This window comes from Littorina saxatilis, linkage group LG16 (genome assembly GCF_037325665.1).
Source record: "Littorina saxatilis isolate snail1 linkage group LG16, US_GU_Lsax_2.0, whole genome shotgun sequence".
NCBI lineage: Eukaryota > Metazoa > Mollusca > Gastropoda > Littorinimorpha > Littorinidae > Littorina > Littorina saxatilis.
The window spans coordinates 13,663,489-13,681,321 of NC_090260.1; the positions used below are offsets into that span (position 1 = coordinate 13,663,489).

Sequence of the window (17,833 nt, forward strand, 5' to 3'; positions counted from 1 at the left end):
AATTAAAATCTAGTAATTAAACTTGAGTAAGAACTTAGGTAGGAACTTAACAAGAACTTAGGTAGGAACTTGAGTAAGAACTTAGGTAGGAACTTAGGTAGGAACTTAACAAGAACTTGAGTAAGAACTTGGGTAAGAACTTGACAAGAACTTGAGTAAGAACTTGACAAGAACTTGAGTAAGAACTTGGTAAGAACTTAGCAAGGATTTCTACAAACATACATACTGAACTGGTTGATCAGTTTTTAAAACCAGTTTCGAGTGCTTAGAAGATTTCAGATTATTCTTTATTCTTTCTCTCTCCTGTTTGTTTTCAATGACATCATTTTCTCGAAGGCACTCTTCAAAACTGTCACGGTCCTTTGAATAGAACAATGTTATTGTTTTGAGTTGCTCTCTAAAGTCTTTCAGAACTGCATTGTATTTTTGTGTTAATATCCAAACTGATATTAATGCATGTCGTCCACTGAATGCAAGCTTTGCTAGTGCACTTTTCTTTCTAACAATGTCACGTTCTGCTGCACAGTCATCAATAATAAACAGTGTTGGCGTGTTCTGAAAAAGATCGAAATAATGCTCCAAGCAAACATTTAGACGATCAGAAGGATTTACAATAAATATATTTTGATCAGACCATATGAATTTTCTCTCCTTGTATGTTCTGTTATGCTTTATGGTTGGACAGAATATGACTATGTGTTCAAAGTGATTTATGTAAACAGTTTGTAATAAATCCAAAACATATCTTGTTTTGCCGCAACCTGTTGCCCCACAAATCAAAGAACAGTGTGGATCTTTTGGAAGAAAATCTAGATACTTCATTTTAACACGTTCAATAAACAATATCCTGTAATCTGCTTTCAGAGATGTTTAACTGCGCATCTGACACAACAAACACGTAGATCTTAACTGATTTACTACTACTCCCTACTTCCTTTTCAATTTGTATTGTGATTCCTTCTGATCCGTTTTCAATTCGCCTTCCACTTCCATGCAGTTTGTTGTCGTCAGTTGTTCTGAGATCCAGCCATAACGCATATTTATTTGTCAAGAAATCTTCTACGCCAACACCGTGTAAATGTAGATCTTTAGCCACAAGATCAGATGTTGGGTCTTTCAATCTTCCTCCAGTAAAGTACTTTCTTGCTTCATCATAGTGTTGGTATGGCAGCATGCCAGATGCAAATATTTGGTTTGGCTGCCCTTCAATTGTGCAATATACTCTATTGATTAGTGGATTGTAAAACTTTTCTATTTGCCTTTCATATGAATCTTTTGGTTCCTCAAACAACATAAGTATTCCCTTCATTGACCTAGCTGGTGTATTCAAGTTAATGTTCCAGATTGGATCAGCCTGGCTTTTTGAAAGTGTACTGTGATTCAACACTCTTTCATAATAGATAGGCAGCTTAGAACTGTACTGATTTTCTATAAGTCTAGCCAGTTCAGGATGGTTTACAACATCAAACTCTAAAGAAATTCCAGACACCTTATACTTTGCTTCCGGGTCTTGTGAAAGCATAACACGATCATAACTATTGAAAGTCAGGTCGTATGACAGCCTGTCACGCAATGCTCCTTGATAGAAGGGAGGATGTGAATTTATGAGTTCAAAGTCAAGTGGAATACAAAATTTGTTTCCAAAAGCAACATTGACAGCGTTATCTTTTTTATTGTCAGCTTTATCTCCTGCTCCTATTCTAACTTTTATCCCATTGTCTGACTGAATCCCTTGAAACACTCTGTTTTTCTTTTCATTGTCAGTTAACCAATTATCTGCATAAACTAAAAATACATCTGCATTATTCAATGACATCACTTCCCGCCCTTCCAGTTTGACAGTAATCTTCCTCACAATTGCTCTTCCTACATTATAAGCCAAAGTCCTATTTTCATCTGAGCCAGATTCTAATTCTAATTTGAATGATAGTCTTACAGTGCCTGGTACAATAACATCGTTCTTACCTAGATTAGGAAACCTAACAGTAAGTATTTCATTCTGATCAATAGTAGAAGGATTATTTGTAACTATAACTGTTTGCCTTATTCCTTTTACCCCGAGAGGTTCTTTCAGCCTTCTGTAAGGATCAAGAACAGAACCGAACGATTGTGCCATCTTTTTTTATTTTCAAAATAAAAAATAAGTTACAAATGGCAGAAGGTGGATTTGAAGATTTATTTGAGCCAGCGGACGACATGAGCGAAGCAATCCCTTTGGTTCCCTACCATCATTCACTGCATTATGAGGTGGCACGACATGAACTTCTGGAAGGTAAAGTTAGAGATTTCTACAAAAGTTTAGGAGAAGAACCTGATGTTTTAGATCCAAACCAGTTCAAAATGGAAGCAAATCATTTATATACAACTAGCGATAAAGGAGAAAAAGTCCAACTTACATATAAATCTAATCCTGCTAAGTTTCTATCAAAAGTTTCACTAAAACAAAAACTTACTGCTAATCGACTTAGGCAATTAGATATTGTGCCTAGCACACGGTCATCATCTTCCCATGTTGTTTCCTTACTTCAACAAGCAGAACTAGGACTACCAACTGCTACTCAAATAGAATCTGTTCCATTGCAAGATCTTAATAAACTTGCAGATGAGGCTGATCAACTTACACAAGAGATAGAGACTTCTTTTTCTGAGGAAACTTCACTGAAGACTCCACATGAACTATTACCTATGAGAGAAATAGAAGCCCTTAATCAATCACTACAAACCATCAGAGGTGAAATAGCAAATAATCTGTCAAAACTAGGTCAGCTGGATGAAGATATAAACAAAGAGAAACAAAAACTTGCTGATGCTGATGATTTGAACCTAGAACAAGAAGTAAAAAACAGAATTTCTAAGCGTTTAAAAGATTTGCAGGAGGAGAAAGCCATAAGGTTAGAAGTTCTAAGTAACAATAGAGAACAACTGAGAACACAGGTCAGCAGAATAAAAAATACAATTCAAAGAATCCTTTACGAAGACACAACTCTTGCTGAAAGAATTAGAACGCTTTTCAGAGAGCAGGGAATCACAATAGCTAGTATACTAACTGCGTTAGGATTTGCAATAAGCACATTAGTGTTAACACTCACAGGTGGCACTGTCACACCTCCACCTCCACCTCCACCTTCACCTCCATCTGATCCGGGATGGGTAAAGAAACAACTCAAACACATTGCAGAACTATTAAAGAAACTAGCAGCAAAAGCTTTGGATGCACTTCCAGGAATCATTGGTTCAATTGTTAGCTGGCTGTTATCTTTTGCAGGTAAAGTTGTTGGTTTCATGGCTGAACATCTCTGGACTCTAATAGTTTTAATTGCAGGTGTTCTGCTAACGAGAATAAAGCAAAAGTAAGCCTACACCCACTCCACCAATTACTAGAGCAGTCTTCTGCGATTCATGATCATCACTAATACTAACAGCTTGATCATCACTAGTGACAGAATGATCTTCACCTGCAGCGTGATCTTCACTTGTCACGCTTTGTTTCTGTTCATTGTGATATGGCTGTAACATCGTTCTGATTTCTGAATTCAGTTCTTCACCCTTTCCAAGCGGCTGGGTGTCACTAGCAATAATGATTTCATTGTTATAATTTGTTATTGTTCCAATCTGCAGCTGGAGATCAGAAGGTAACATGTAAAGGCCGTTACCAACAGCAAAGTCAACTTTTGATCTTGCATAACGGAGAGAGTCTTGATACCTTTTGATGCTGGAAGGCAGATCAACTGCAGAGTTTATGACATCTTCTAAATTTGATAACAACTGTTTCTGTGCACCAAACCCTGTGCTTGTTCTCATTATGTTTGATCGTGTCTGTGCCTGCGAGCCTAGCAAGCACCACGCATATGTTCGGATAGATTCATTGATCCTTTCAACACCTGATCCAGTGAAACCTTTGCCGGTGTCTAATATAAAAGTAGTCCATGCATTGTGGTGCTCTTGTTCTATTGATCCTAACTGTACCTGCACATTTGAAGAAAAAGATGTATGACCTGGCCAGTAATCAAAATTATACCTCCTGTGGACACCCCATAAATATAGTGTTCCCATGCCATGGTTTTTGTCTTGCTTTTGCCTAAAGTCGGTCTTAAAATCTATATTGAATTCATTGCAGAGACGCTCATACACTTTCATGTTTATCCTATTGTTGAATGGGTTCCAGCTCTTTTCATGCGGCATTGGTGCCTGAAGTTCAGACAAGATTCTCCTGCACTGATAGTAAACGTGAAATGTGTACACACACTTTGTCAGTAAGTTTGAATTATTCATGTGGTCTGCATAGGACACTCCACATCCTGTGGTTGCACAGAATATTGCAAAGTTTAACTGATTCTGATAGAACTGAATTGGGTGAGAGTTCCACATCTTTGGAACACTATCATTTTTGATTGGGGGATTTAGGTAAGAATGGAATGGGTCAGGCACTTTAACGCGAATGGATTCTGTTTCTGTTACAGCAAAGTCCAACTCATGGAAAGAAATAGTCTTTGGATTGTAATATGGTCCAGTTTTGTATTTAACGTCTTTGTTGAATTTATACTGAATCATTTTTGTTGTTGAATAAAAAATGTTTATCACACTAACAAATGTGAAGACTAGTGTGCCAGTTAAACTTGCAAACCCTATCAACAATCAAAATGGAGGAATGAAAGTTGCACTGCATGAAATTATGTACAAGGTTACTTGGTATAATATCAGTAAAAAAAAGGCTAACAACTGGGTTAGAATTAATGGTAAAACACATTCTGTAGAAGATGGTTACTATGACTTCTGCACTTTAGAGAAAGAATTGTTTGCTCCAGTAGGTATTACAGCGAGTTTAAATCATGCAAGTCTCATTGCTACTCTTACTATGCCCAAAACTAGAGAAGTAAACGTTGAGTTTCCAACCAAACTCCTTGATATGCTTGGAATTACAAAAATATACAAGGGAACACGTCCCATTGACATGGATGTTAACAGTGTACTGTTTGTTCACATGAGAGAGCTTAACACATCCTATAATCTGTTTAATGATCAGCGTTCTGATCTGCTTAGGATTCTTCCACCGAGTGATGCCTCTTTTTGTAAAATGCACGTGCCAACATTTAAGACACTTCAGTTCAAGGACTTGGAGGAAGGGTGTCATGAATTCCTACACATTGATCTGAAAAATCAAAGTGGACAACCAGTTGATTGTTTGTTTAACATTACATTGGAAATAGTTCCATAAAATATTGAGTATTAAAATGTCGAGTGGACCTACAATAGCTTATCCTGTTGCATGTTCAACTATAGAGTTGAAAGATTTAGCAGACGCTATCGACTTTGAGAGCAATGCTGAAGTTGGTGCAGTGTATGCATTCGAGTTTACAGACACCGGTTATTACAAGAGAAAGGAAATCGACGATGAAAAGAAACCAAGATTTCTCAAACTAGGTCAAATCCGTGATGTTAATGTACCTGATCCAATTGTCGATGACATATACTACATGTGGAAACATCAGAATAAAAAATGGGTACTTAGTCCTGTTATGAAAAAGATTGACTGGGAAATGAAGTTTGAATTTGTGAGTCCATACACTCTTGTTGGAAAAGACGACACATTCCGTAAGTCAATCAATGCTAAACCACTAATTGTTAGCCTTGTTCCTGCGATTAACAGCAGGGGAGAAGTTGCAGTTAAACCTTTCCATAAGAACAACTATCTCATTCACAGAAAACAAAGTGTTGAAAAGGACGCTGACACCATTGTCGATTTTATACCCAAGCTTCCAATAGGGCAGAATGCAACTATGATATTTGATATAGTTGTCAGGAAAAGGGAAGAAACCACAAACACTGTTCTAATGAGAGGAATAAATCTCAACTGGAGACCATTAAATGTTGAAGAAGTCAGAGTATTTATTGCTGTTCAAAAGGATTCTAACACAATAAAAAAACAGACGTCAAACCAAAATGTTGTTGTTAACGCAGATATAAATAATTTAACAGAAATAAGAAGTATTAATCTTACTTATCTTGATTTGATTGCTTTCTACTATACAGATAAGGTGTTAAGCAATGAACAGCTTCAAAGCTTAGCAGAAACACTGGCGAGTGAGAATTAAGATAAATATTTTATATTTTGCATTAAAAAGATGACTAGCAGTGTGAAGCTTTATCCTAATATTGATGAAAGTGCAGCAGAAAGTCAACAATTCAGACTGGCACACATTAGTAATATACAAAAACAACTAGAAGATGAATTAGAAAAATATTCTCGCGCTAGACGTAAGTACTCAACAACTTACAACAGCCTTTCTAATGCCAGCACTGGTTCTACTATCCTTGCATCAGCTGCAGGTGTAACGGGAACAATTCTGTTAGCTACCGGAGTAGGGACTCCAGTTTCTCTAATCCTAGGTGGTGTCGCAGCAGCAGTTGGTGGTTTATCATTTATAGCATCAGCTATAATGAAAAAAATTGTGAAAAAGCTTGAAAAACACGAATCCATTTCCACTCTTGCATCATCAAAATTGTCTAGCCTAAAACTGTCTATCAGTAAAGCACTTGAAGATTCAAAAGTTTCTGACGAAGAATTCAAACAGATACAAACAGACTTTGATGACTACAAAAGTAAGAAAGCAAGTATTCAAACAAAAACACGAGCTGAATATAACAAGCCAATCGATATAGAAGATCTGAAAAAGCAGTTTTTAAAAAAGGGGATTCAAATAGGACGGGAAGAAAAAGTAAAAATAGAATCACTTGTAAAGAGTTAACTATTCGTTTAGACAGTCACATTGCATGTATCAGATATAATTCTAACAGTGAAAGAACACATGAAGTAAAGTTTGTAAATGAGAGAGCGTATTGAGCTTAAGAATGTTGTATAAGAGAAAGGGGGAATGTACGTTCTGGGTTACCGATTCCGACAGACCCGGCATTGGTTCAAAACAACCTTACTTTACTGTATTTTTTTTGTATGGATTTATGCAGTATTTTTCTGATTTTGTCGCATGTTTCATTTTAGTAAAAGTTTAGTCCAGAAGCCTATTTTGCGTTAATATTTAGGGTCTGTCGGAATCGGTGAGCCAGAACGTACATTCCCCCTTTCTCTTATCTGGCTTTCGCCACCGTGCTTCATAAGCTCTCCAGCTGGAGATCCATCTTCTCCCAGGGCCGAAATGTTCCTTGTATCTCTTGTTGACGTTTCTGTAACGGGTTTTTTTTTTTCATGGATGGGTTGTTAGCCCTTCGCACAACCCCCAACCTGGAGGGCCAGGGTGTATACTTAGTCTGGCCCCATTCACCTCAGACCTGTCCGGCGTAGTTACACCTGCCAGGAGCACTATGAAGGCTCCGGCCGGCATAGCTCTTTGGATCATCAGGGCACGCAAGCTGCTACGCCACGGCAAGGCATATACACCAGTAGCAGAAAACAAAATTGTAATAGTGCAAAATTGTCATTATCAAATGCATGTAAATGAAGTAATGTCCAAACTGATCTGTTTGCTGCCAAAATATACATGTGATCATTTGAAAGTTGTTGAAACCTTTCAACTTATACCACAATTGACTGAATTTGATTAATTATTTTAAATATAGCTTTACTTTTATGCTTGGTAACAACAGGGACATTCGGTAACTGCACGGACCCTTTGTTTTCGCATCAACCCCATTCGAGCAAAAAACACAGACACACGTTTAAAACTATCATTTTATATGTCTTAACTATATTTGTTGCTGTTTTCAAAGCACTGTATATTGTTTTGTGGTCTTGATTTAACAGATTGTTTTTTAAATTGCATTTTCTTCAATCATAGGTAACTGCATGGACATCTGGTAACAGCACAGACATTTGTGACCCTCCACCACGGAATGAGTCGCATGTCACCTTTGCATGATTTTCATATTTATACATTTTTCTAAAGAGTTTTTTATGCTCTATCCAGTGGTGAAAACCGTTTTAGAAAAGAGCGACAACTTTTTGAGTTATAAGCCTGTGACTAAGGTGACCCTCACACTGTTTTATATATCAGTAAAATGTTTTCGATAATTGGCCTGGTATGTAAAACGATTTTTTTTATATTGTTGTGCTTGTGTGAAACAGAACCAATAGCATACCATATATTATGCATAATTTCTTCCACATGAAGATAAACATACGAGTCAACAGTTAACGCTCAATCGACAAGATTTTATTGAACCAAATTGGAGTTGAGGAGAATGGTGGTGGCAGGGAGGGGAGGGGAAGGCTGTGGCAGGATAATGGGGAAACAGAACAAAAAAGTATAGGCTCTTTCTTTGGCCCATTTTGTCTAGCGTATTTAATTAACTGAGTCAGTTGTAAAAAAAACATGAAATGGAACAACTGATTCTTTAACATTAAATCAAGTGTCTTTTCACCTAGAACATAAAATAATTCACCACTCTATTTAGAAACCTTCATTGGAACATAAAATGAGTCATCACTGTCTTTGAAAATCTTCATTGCCACTGTCTTTGTAAAACTTTTATTGAAAAATATGATTCACCACTGTCTTTTCACTTGGAACATCACCACCATAATAATGTGGCACTGTATCCTTACAACAACAAGGGTGTATTTTTTGTCACTTGAAAAAAAAAGTAAAACAAATAAATAACATATTTTGACAAATTCTCTGCAGTTACTAAAATAGATCTGTACAGTTACCTGACTCGTCAGTGCAGTTTCCAGGAAACTTGTAGCAGTTCCTGAGTAAAGTAAATTACTTTATTTTGAATGAGACTCTATATAATACCTATATTTATGCTGGTTGGTTTTCCATCCCTTTTGTATAATTGGCTGTCCATAATACAGAATATAGAATAAAAATGGTATGCAATCTACAAGCATTTCAGTGCAGTTACCATGATGTCTCAGTGCAGTTACTAAATAGGTCCATGCGGTTACTTAATAATAATAATAATGGACATTTATTAATCGCTGTTTCTCACAAGAGCTCACGGCGATTTACATATTAATTTCTGCCGTGTGAGATGGAATTTTTTTACACAATATATCACTTCTGGTACTTTAAAACTTGTAAAACATCTTGACGTTTTGTTTGATTGTTTTTCAGTTTGTGAGGTGTGCGCAAACATTCGCGATAAACTGAGGAGAAAACCTACGACTGTGCTCCTTGAAAACGAGCTCGACGAGAAAGATGCGTGCAAAACAGAGCTCTTGCAAGCCATAAATGCTCTAATGAATGGAAAAGGTGGATATGTATTAATCCACACAACAGATCCAGGGTACTTGGATCAATTTGATCAGAAAGTGGACAATGTTTTGAAAAGAAGGGGAACTACTCTTGTCGCTAGACCAAGTATGAGTTACTTGCCTTGGCAATTTGCTTGTGATGAACGTTTGTGCACGGCAGATCTAGATTCAGAAAACAACCGAACTCATGGATTTTATATGGAGATTCATGTGTTCAGACCTGTAGTTGTTAATTCAAATGCGATATGTTTGTATTGTTTGCTCCAGAGATGTATACTTCGTACATTAGAGCGTTCAAAACTTTTCAGTCGCAAAAGTAGTACCTAAACAGAACTTCTCAACCCATTGCACTATCGAGGATTCAGGCTGTTGCTGGCTCGTTATTTGTTTGGTTGCTGGGTCATTATCGAAAAATAACTAGCTCTACAAGTTTACAGAGGTAAAGAAGCAGAGGGGGGAATAATCTATAATAATAGGCCTTTACGAGGTTCACCTGCGAAGAACAAGGGCGGCCACTCCGTTTTAAAGGTGGCGCTGCAAATTTTAAGCACGTGATGACGCTTCTCTCAATCAAGTCTGATCTTGATATTTCACCAAAATTAACTTAAGGTTAAAAAAAGTTTCAATGCACAGGTGCAAACCGGCAAAATATTGTGGCAGGAGAAACGCGCGAGTTTCTGTCCGGGAACACTTATATTTGAGTGGCAAAAAGCAGGAGTGAAGTGTAGCAACTGTTAACTGTTATATCAAGTTCAAGAAAAGGGTCATATATCAATGTTGACCATGTTTTATTTGCAGTTTGGCTTTCTTTTTATTTTATCACCTTATTATATGATCTCACATTTGTTATTGTATATTTTTCAGTTGGTGCAGACGTGTTATGCTCATAAATCGTCCATGAAGGACTTTCCGGAACACGTGCTTCAGTGTCTCAACTCCGAAGCTATGCATGTAAAACCACCAAAGTGCAAACAGTTTCCCTGCTTCTGTCCACTTTCTTGGAGTCTAACGTTAAAGTTTTTTTTTACAGACAGACAGACGGACGGACGACTAGGGTCAGTACATAAACTCACTTTTGCTATGCATGTGAGTAAAAAATGAACTCACCCTAAGCAAATGTGCCTCACTCCAAACGGTCTGTCTGTCTGTAAAAAAAACTTTAACGTTTTCTCTGACACTATTAAACCTATCCCCACATAATGTGGCATGGTAGTATAAGTAAACAACACATTGATCTCTCATGCAATATCTGTTTGGGTGGTATAACTTCAAGGTAAAGGTAAAGATGACCCCTTTCAACACTGCATTTTTGATCATAGGCCTATGACAGTGTAAAAGAGAATGACACAGAAAGCCAAAACTGTGACATCACAACTAGTGATGACATCACTTCCTTTTAGTGATGACATCACTTCCTTTTCACTGTAACCGCTCCCTCTAAACTCACACAAATATCGGACCCTATTGCTACGATGAAAACACAATAGCGTTTATATAGCTATTCTGACATTAAATTCTGTGTTAAAATCATGTTTTTGTCAGCAACAAGTAACAGAATGGTCCATGTCGTTGATTGCAGACGACGGTTCCCTTTCCGCATGAAGCCACGGAAATAACCGAACATTGAAAAACCCACGGACATGTATTACGGAGAAAACTCGAGATAACCGGATGTTTAGCATTACGTCAATATGCTAGGAATCATATGACGTCATGACGTATCATGCTTGCCTACGTATATTGTATGTTCGAAAGTCTGACTTCTGTTGGGAATTCGCGTGGTGAAGACTGCGGTAAATCTGTAGATGATAAGAGAACAAGGATTGTCTCAGAAGAAACGACTAAATGTTTCAGACCGGTAACTTCCTTTCAACATTGCACTATACAATGGACGTTCTATGTGACAGGAGAGTTTGCTGATTTTGTGTTAAACATTGGAGAGATCGTCTGCTAGCATCAGAGATAGGTCGCTTCAGATTGCAGCTTCTGGAAATTTGCAAGGTTTGTTGCCTGTTAAAGAACTGGATTTTACACGTAATGTATGTCATGTACAGTAAGCAACAACAAAAACATACACAAAGCAAATGGCATCGTCTGTCGACTAGTCACAAAAACAAACCTGGCGAGGTATGCGTATACTTTATACACGTGGAAGACACCGGAACAATGCGTCTTTGTTATTGACAATATGCTTTTGGACATTGAGAAAAATGTCCGACTTCCGTAGCATTATGTTTTGATGATCGGATGAGACCATCCAATCACAGCCCCCGAATTCCTACACGTGTTCATCAGAATAGCTATATTACTTCTTATCATCACTGCCGCCCTCCCCCTCTATCCGCCTTGCCTCCGATACGCATTCTTTCAACTTACATACTTAAAATCGATTATTTCACGTCACTCTGTAACAGCGCTCCCCAAAGTGCGCGTCCCTGCGTCCTATACGCACTTGAAGCCGAAATCACGTAGGTACTAACAAATTCATGGAGAGGGTCCCGGGACGCACTAAATTTCAACTATCGTGCGTACCGTTAGTACTCTTTTCAGACTGTAGTCGTTGGTCAAGTATAGTGCAAGCACACATGCCAATTTCACGCCAAAAAGATATGTATTAAACAAGCTATAGTCGAAGTGCCCTCTTCGAATATTCTGATGAAAAAAGACACTTCATACCACACTATTCGTGAACACAATGCGTTATATGAACACAGAGGGTTTGGAGACCATGAACTCTTGGGACCCTCTAAAACTCCAAGTATTTCGTTTGTTTGTTTGCTTAACGCCCAGCCGACCACGAAGGGCCATATCAGGGCGGTACTGCTTTGACATTTAACGTGCGCCACACACAAGACAGAAGTCGCAGCACAAGCTTCATGTCTCACCCAGTCACATTATTCTGACACCGGACCAACCAGTAACTCCAAGTAGGGGGTCCATGGACCCTCCAAACATTAAAAGTAGTTTTAAAAGGCGACAGATTCAGATGCAGTGTGGTTGTTTCATACACGTGCAGCAAGTGGATGCGTGTGCAATAGTCTAACGATGAGCTTGAGAGCTTGCCACCAAAGGTCTTTACTAAGGCCAAACAAAAATATATGTTGGTTTAGGGTAACATGATCAAAACAATCAGGATCGGTTGGTCGGCTTTTTAGTTTATATTTTTTTTTTTTTTTTAGTCTCGGTATGGTTTGCAAAATGTGCCAGAGTTGGGTTTTTTTAGAAACGAGAGCTTGGTGCACCGTTCGAAATATGCTGCATGCATACACCCATTTCATTAACTTCTTGACAGCCACGCAATCATCTTTCGTCCATGTTACTGCTTTACGATCAGCCTTGGATGGATGTCTCAAGTCAGTTTGGAAGATCACAGGAGGCAGTCCAAAGGAGAAAACTTCGCGACAGAAACGAATCTCTGAACTGGCAGCACATGTGCTCTCACATATCAAGTGCCCCTGCCTTTTCCCTCTATGGGGAATACAAGTCTCTGACGAGTCACAAGGAACGAGTGAAAATGTCACTCAAAATACAAAGACACATCTTACTTCTCATTGCAATGCAAAACGCAAAACGCACTGGGTCGTTTGTTGACATCACCTTGAAGGAATTTAAGGAAGCTGAAAAGAAAGGCGATGGTTTCGTGGTCTTCATTGCGGAGGGCAAAACCTTCAGGACATCGGGCTCAGCAAACTGCTATTTCTCAGAAGGTGAATTCTTTCTTTATTTGGTGTTCAACGTCATTTTTAACCACGAAGGTTCAGAGGGTGAATACAGGCTCATAGAAAGGTTTGTTTGTTTGTTTGTTTGTTTGCTTAACGCCCAGCCGACCACGAAGGGCCATATCAGGGCGGTGCTGCTTTGACATATAACGTGCGCCACACACAAGACAGAAGTCGCAGCACAGGCTTCATGTCTCACCCAGTCACATTATTCTGACACCGCACCAACCAGTCGTAGCACTAACCCCATAATGCCAGACGCCAGGCGGAGCAGCCACTAGATTGCCAATTTTAAAGTCTTAGGTATGACCCGGCCGGGGTTCGAACCCACGACCTCCCGATCACGGGGCGGACGCCTTACCACTAGGCCAACCGTGCCGGTAAATCAAATCTCTGGTGTCATTGCAATCAGAATGGAAGATCTCCGGTGTCAACAATTCTGGAGCTACAAACAGAATACATTTAATGAAAACGAAGAGTTGATAGAATGTGGGGAATGAGAGTGACTGTGATGGGATCATAGATCGCATGCTGTTAGTTGAGTAAGCTGGCAATGAAACATTTGTTTTCCACCAAAGGTCTAATCAAGTTAAAGAAAGTGGATTTTCAGTCTTATACAGTCCCATGTCCGGCCTTAAAAGGAAGGTCCACCATGTTGGCACTTATATTTTGAAACTTATTATGATTCAAGTGTGTTTTTCCATCGGTTCAAATTTTCCAAGTTTTTGGATACATGCATTTGACAGATTATTTGAAAGGGAGGGGGAGCATGAAAATGTAAATAAGCGAAACTAATGAAGATAAATGAATAGATGTGAAAAAGTATCTTTGCGCAGATTTTTTTTTTCATCAGCAAATTATTTCCTTTACAAAACCGATCAATCAGAACTGACACATCGCCAAGTACTGCAAATTATTGGTTACCCACATGTGTCTGGCATGAGGGCGTGGCTGGAAGATCGGCAGCTGACGTCACAAGAGCCTACGAGGCTGCTATCAAACATCTTGGTGGAACGGCTGAACAGGTTGTAATTTGGGTGGACAATTGTACAGCCCACAATAAGAACTGGATGCTGTTTTTAATTCTAGCTCTCCTTGTAAACTCAGACAAAACAACTGTCAAGGAAGTCGAACTTCGATTCTTGGAGAAAGGTCACACATTCATGGCTGCAGATTCTGACCACGCCGCAGTGCAGAAGTCCATGTCGCACACACATGTCCTAAACAACTTCCAGGACTTGATCGACACCATAGAGTAAGCATCAGCCATCTCCCCAAAAGTTCATGAAATGGGATGCAACGATTTCAGAGACTGGGACAACGCTGTGTCGCTAAAGATAGAAGCACGTGAAACACAGGCCACCGCTGAGCACTGTGGGGATGGTCCAGTTGAGGTAGTTAGTTGTTGCTTTTTGGGTCCAGCGGACCATATGGGCCAAAACAGGATGGTCCAGTTGAGTTAGTTGTTGCTTTTTGGGTCCAGCGGACCATATAGGCCAAATCAGTATGGTTCAGTTTTCAACCACGAAGGTTATATCGCGACGAGGAAAGGGGGGGAGATGGGATAGAGCCACTTGTTTCTTGTTCACAAAAGCACTAATCAAAAACTTTTGTTTGTTTGTTTGTTTGTTTGCTTAACGCCCAGCCGACCACGAAGGGCCATATCAGGGCGGTGCTGCTTTGACATATAACGTGCGCCACACACAAGACAGAAGTCGCAGCACAGGCTTCATGTCTCACCCTGTCACATTATTCTGACACCGGACCAACCAGTCGTAGCACTAACCCCATAATGCCAGACGCCAGGCGGAGCAGCCACTAGATTGCCAATTTTAAAGTCTTAGGTATGACCCGGCCGGGGTTCGAACCCACGACCTCCCGATCACGGGGCGGACGCCTTACCACTAGGCCAACCGTGCAGGTCCAATAAAAAAAATTGCTCCAGGGTATGTTGCAAGTCGGCGCTGAAGTTGGAGGTTGCAACTCTGGAGGCAGCCTGCCGAGTTGGACGGAGTCGTCTGGTCACCATTAAATCATCCTCAAACGCAGAGGCCAACGACTATGTCAGGTGAGCTGCATTTGACTTTGACAAGAGTATACGTAACAGAAGCAGACTATGTCAGAATGATCTCTTTTGTCCTGCAGCTAATACGTACGTATAAACAGACCGTGTGAACGTCGAATGTGGAGGTTTTATTTGTTTCGGAGCTGCATTTGGTCGATGGTTTGGAGTAATAAAATTGTACAAAAACCCGAGTTCATATACTGCCCATTTTACATGTTCTGTACCATAATATTTTCAAAACATACTTGGATTATAACTGTCGGCAGCACATTTTATTATTGTACTATACTTCAAAAATGTCTTTGTTTTGATATCCGAATAATGCTAATTGAAATCACTTTGAAAGATCCAGTATAGTTTGATTTCTTTTTACGATAGCAACAAATAACATCCTTTTGCTCTGTGGAAAACAACAAACATATAACGGAATTTGTCAGACGACAATGCCTACCATTGTTGACGGCACGAAAAGCATTGCTGGTCGAACAGTGCTAGAAAACAATGCAATTCTACTTCATTTTTAATGAAGTTAAACTGTCTTCATTCAATCACGATTGTGCAATTCATTAATCCAAGCGAAGCGAGCGAAGCTAGGTTGGTCCCACACTAGAGTTGATTTCAACCAAATGATGTGTGTGTGTGTGTGTGTGTGTGTGTGTGTGTGTGTGTGTGTTAGGACCCCTAAAACAGTTTTGACTCGACTACAACAAAAATTGGCACAGGCAATGTTATTGATCCCAGGAAGGTTTTAAGACATAAATCGTTTTGATCCGACATCGACAACGGCAGTTACAAGCGCTTCCAATTTCTAAGTCATAACAAAGAAGGAGGTCAAACCCAGGTCAAGAAGACAATCAAAACTCATGACGTCAAACTCATGACATCATTCTCTTCTACACAAGGAGCTGAATTTAAAATGTTATGACATCTTTCATGACGTCAAACTTGAGGATTCCACACAGTGGACTAGATCACCTCCATCATAAGATTCTGAGACAGCCCCAGACTGGTATACTGGAGGTGAGGTGCCAGCCTTGCCCTTCCATGCACCTTTGCCGCTCTTTGTGTCACGTAGCTGCAATAATCCGTATGCAGAGAAGTTAGGAGTGGACGTTTTGCAACTATTTGATATAAGCATGGCCCGACATCCCACAAAACGCAAAAAGTCATTAGGCCGACACTCTGCATCCGCCGCAAAATCTAAAAAATTAAGGATGAATGACACTTACAAAGTTCAAACAAGCCAACAGAGTGCCACAGCTATGAAACGAATTCGGGAGGATAGTTCTAAAAGAGAGGAGGAGCGCGAAAAGAACAGAGCAACCATGAAATTAGCTCGGGAGAATGATTCAAGAAGAGAGAAAGAACGCGAGAAGAACACAGCAGCCATGAAGTTAGCTAGAGAGAACGATTCAAGAAGAGAGAAAGAACGCAAGAAGAACACAGCAGCCATGAAATTATTTGTTTGTTTGTTTATTTGTTGCTTAACGTCCAGCCGACTACGCAGAGCCATATCAGGACGAGGAAGGGGGGGATGAAGGGGGCCACTTGTCAAGCGATTCCTGTTTACAAATGCACTAACCCATTACTTGTGTCCCAGCAGGCTTTAGTAAAACTAAATTAATACCTACTGGAAGATTACCAGTTTCCAGTGTGTTAAAATAGGCTTAACCTATCTACTGCTGGACTTACATCAGAACACTAACAGATTAAACTATACATGAATCGCGAGACAAGCGGCAAGAGAAGAGATTTTTGGAAAAAATACAGGTGAATGAGCAAGAAGGCAGAAAAAGGAAAAGAATTCATGAAGAAAAAGAGAGCATGACAGGAAAGAGGAACCAAAAATCTACCTAACAGCAAACTAGAAAGCTCCTGCGGTTCCAAAAACAGGAGGGGCCTTTAATTTCATAACCGCAGTGCCCCACTGCGGGAAGCCATGAAGTTAGCTAGAGAGAACGATTCAAGAAGAGAGAAAGAACGCGAGAAGAACACAGCAGCCATGAAATTAGCTCGGGAGAATGATTCAAGAAGAGAGAAAGAACGCGAGAAGAACACAGCAGCCATGAAATTAGCTCGGGAGAATGATTCAAGAAGAGAGAAAGAACGCGAGAAGAACACAGCAGCCATGAAGTTAGCTCGGGAGAATGATTCAAGAAGAGAGAAAGAACGCGAGAAGAACACAGCAGCCATGAAGTTAGCTCGAGAGAATGATACAAGAAGAGAGAAAGAACGCGAGAAGAACACAGCAGCCATGAAGTTAGCTCGGGAGAATGATTCAAGAAGAGAGAAAGAACGCGAGAAGAACACAGCAGCCATGAAGTTAGCTCGAGAGAATGATACAAGAAGAGAGAAAGAAAGCGAGAAGAACAAAGCCACTATGAGGAAAACTCGACAGAAAAGGGACTACAGAAGTTTGGAAAAGGAGAGGCTGAATGCATCAAGGAGGGCCGCCCGTGAAAAACATATCAACAGGGACTTTCATGAAGAGCCTATTGATTTTGAAGAATCAGCACAAAAGGCAGCGGCTCCCACTGAGGCGGACATTCTTCTGCAGATCCACGATGAAAAGTTACAACACCTTGCTGCAGACGATTTTTCATTCAATATTTTCGAGAATAACCCTCTTATAATGGCAGCAAACCGAATGTATTCTGAACTTGAGGCACTGTCAAGCAGAAGATGCGGAAACTGTTCCGAAGAATACGCCTGCAAAACCAATGACAAAGATACCCATACCTGCACCCCATGCAAAGGCAAGTCGAGACGAGAAAAATTTGCTGCCAACAACAACATAACACCAAGCAGAACACCACCGTGTCTTTCTGATCTGACACA

At 39.8% G+C, this 17,833-nt stretch overlaps 1 long non-coding RNA gene across 1 annotated transcript in view; it reads right to left on the reverse strand.

Annotated features, from left to right (window-relative positions):
* Positions 1–16,931, reverse strand: part of LOC138950452 (uncharacterized) — a 29,579-nt gene extending 12,648 nt beyond the window's left edge. The window contains exon 1 of the long non-coding RNA XR_011450663.1: positions 16,668–16,931. This is a non-coding gene — a long non-coding RNA (uncharacterized lncRNA). The remainder of the gene's footprint in view (positions 1–16,667) is intronic.
* Between the last annotated feature and the right edge of the window lie 902 nt (positions 16,932–17,833).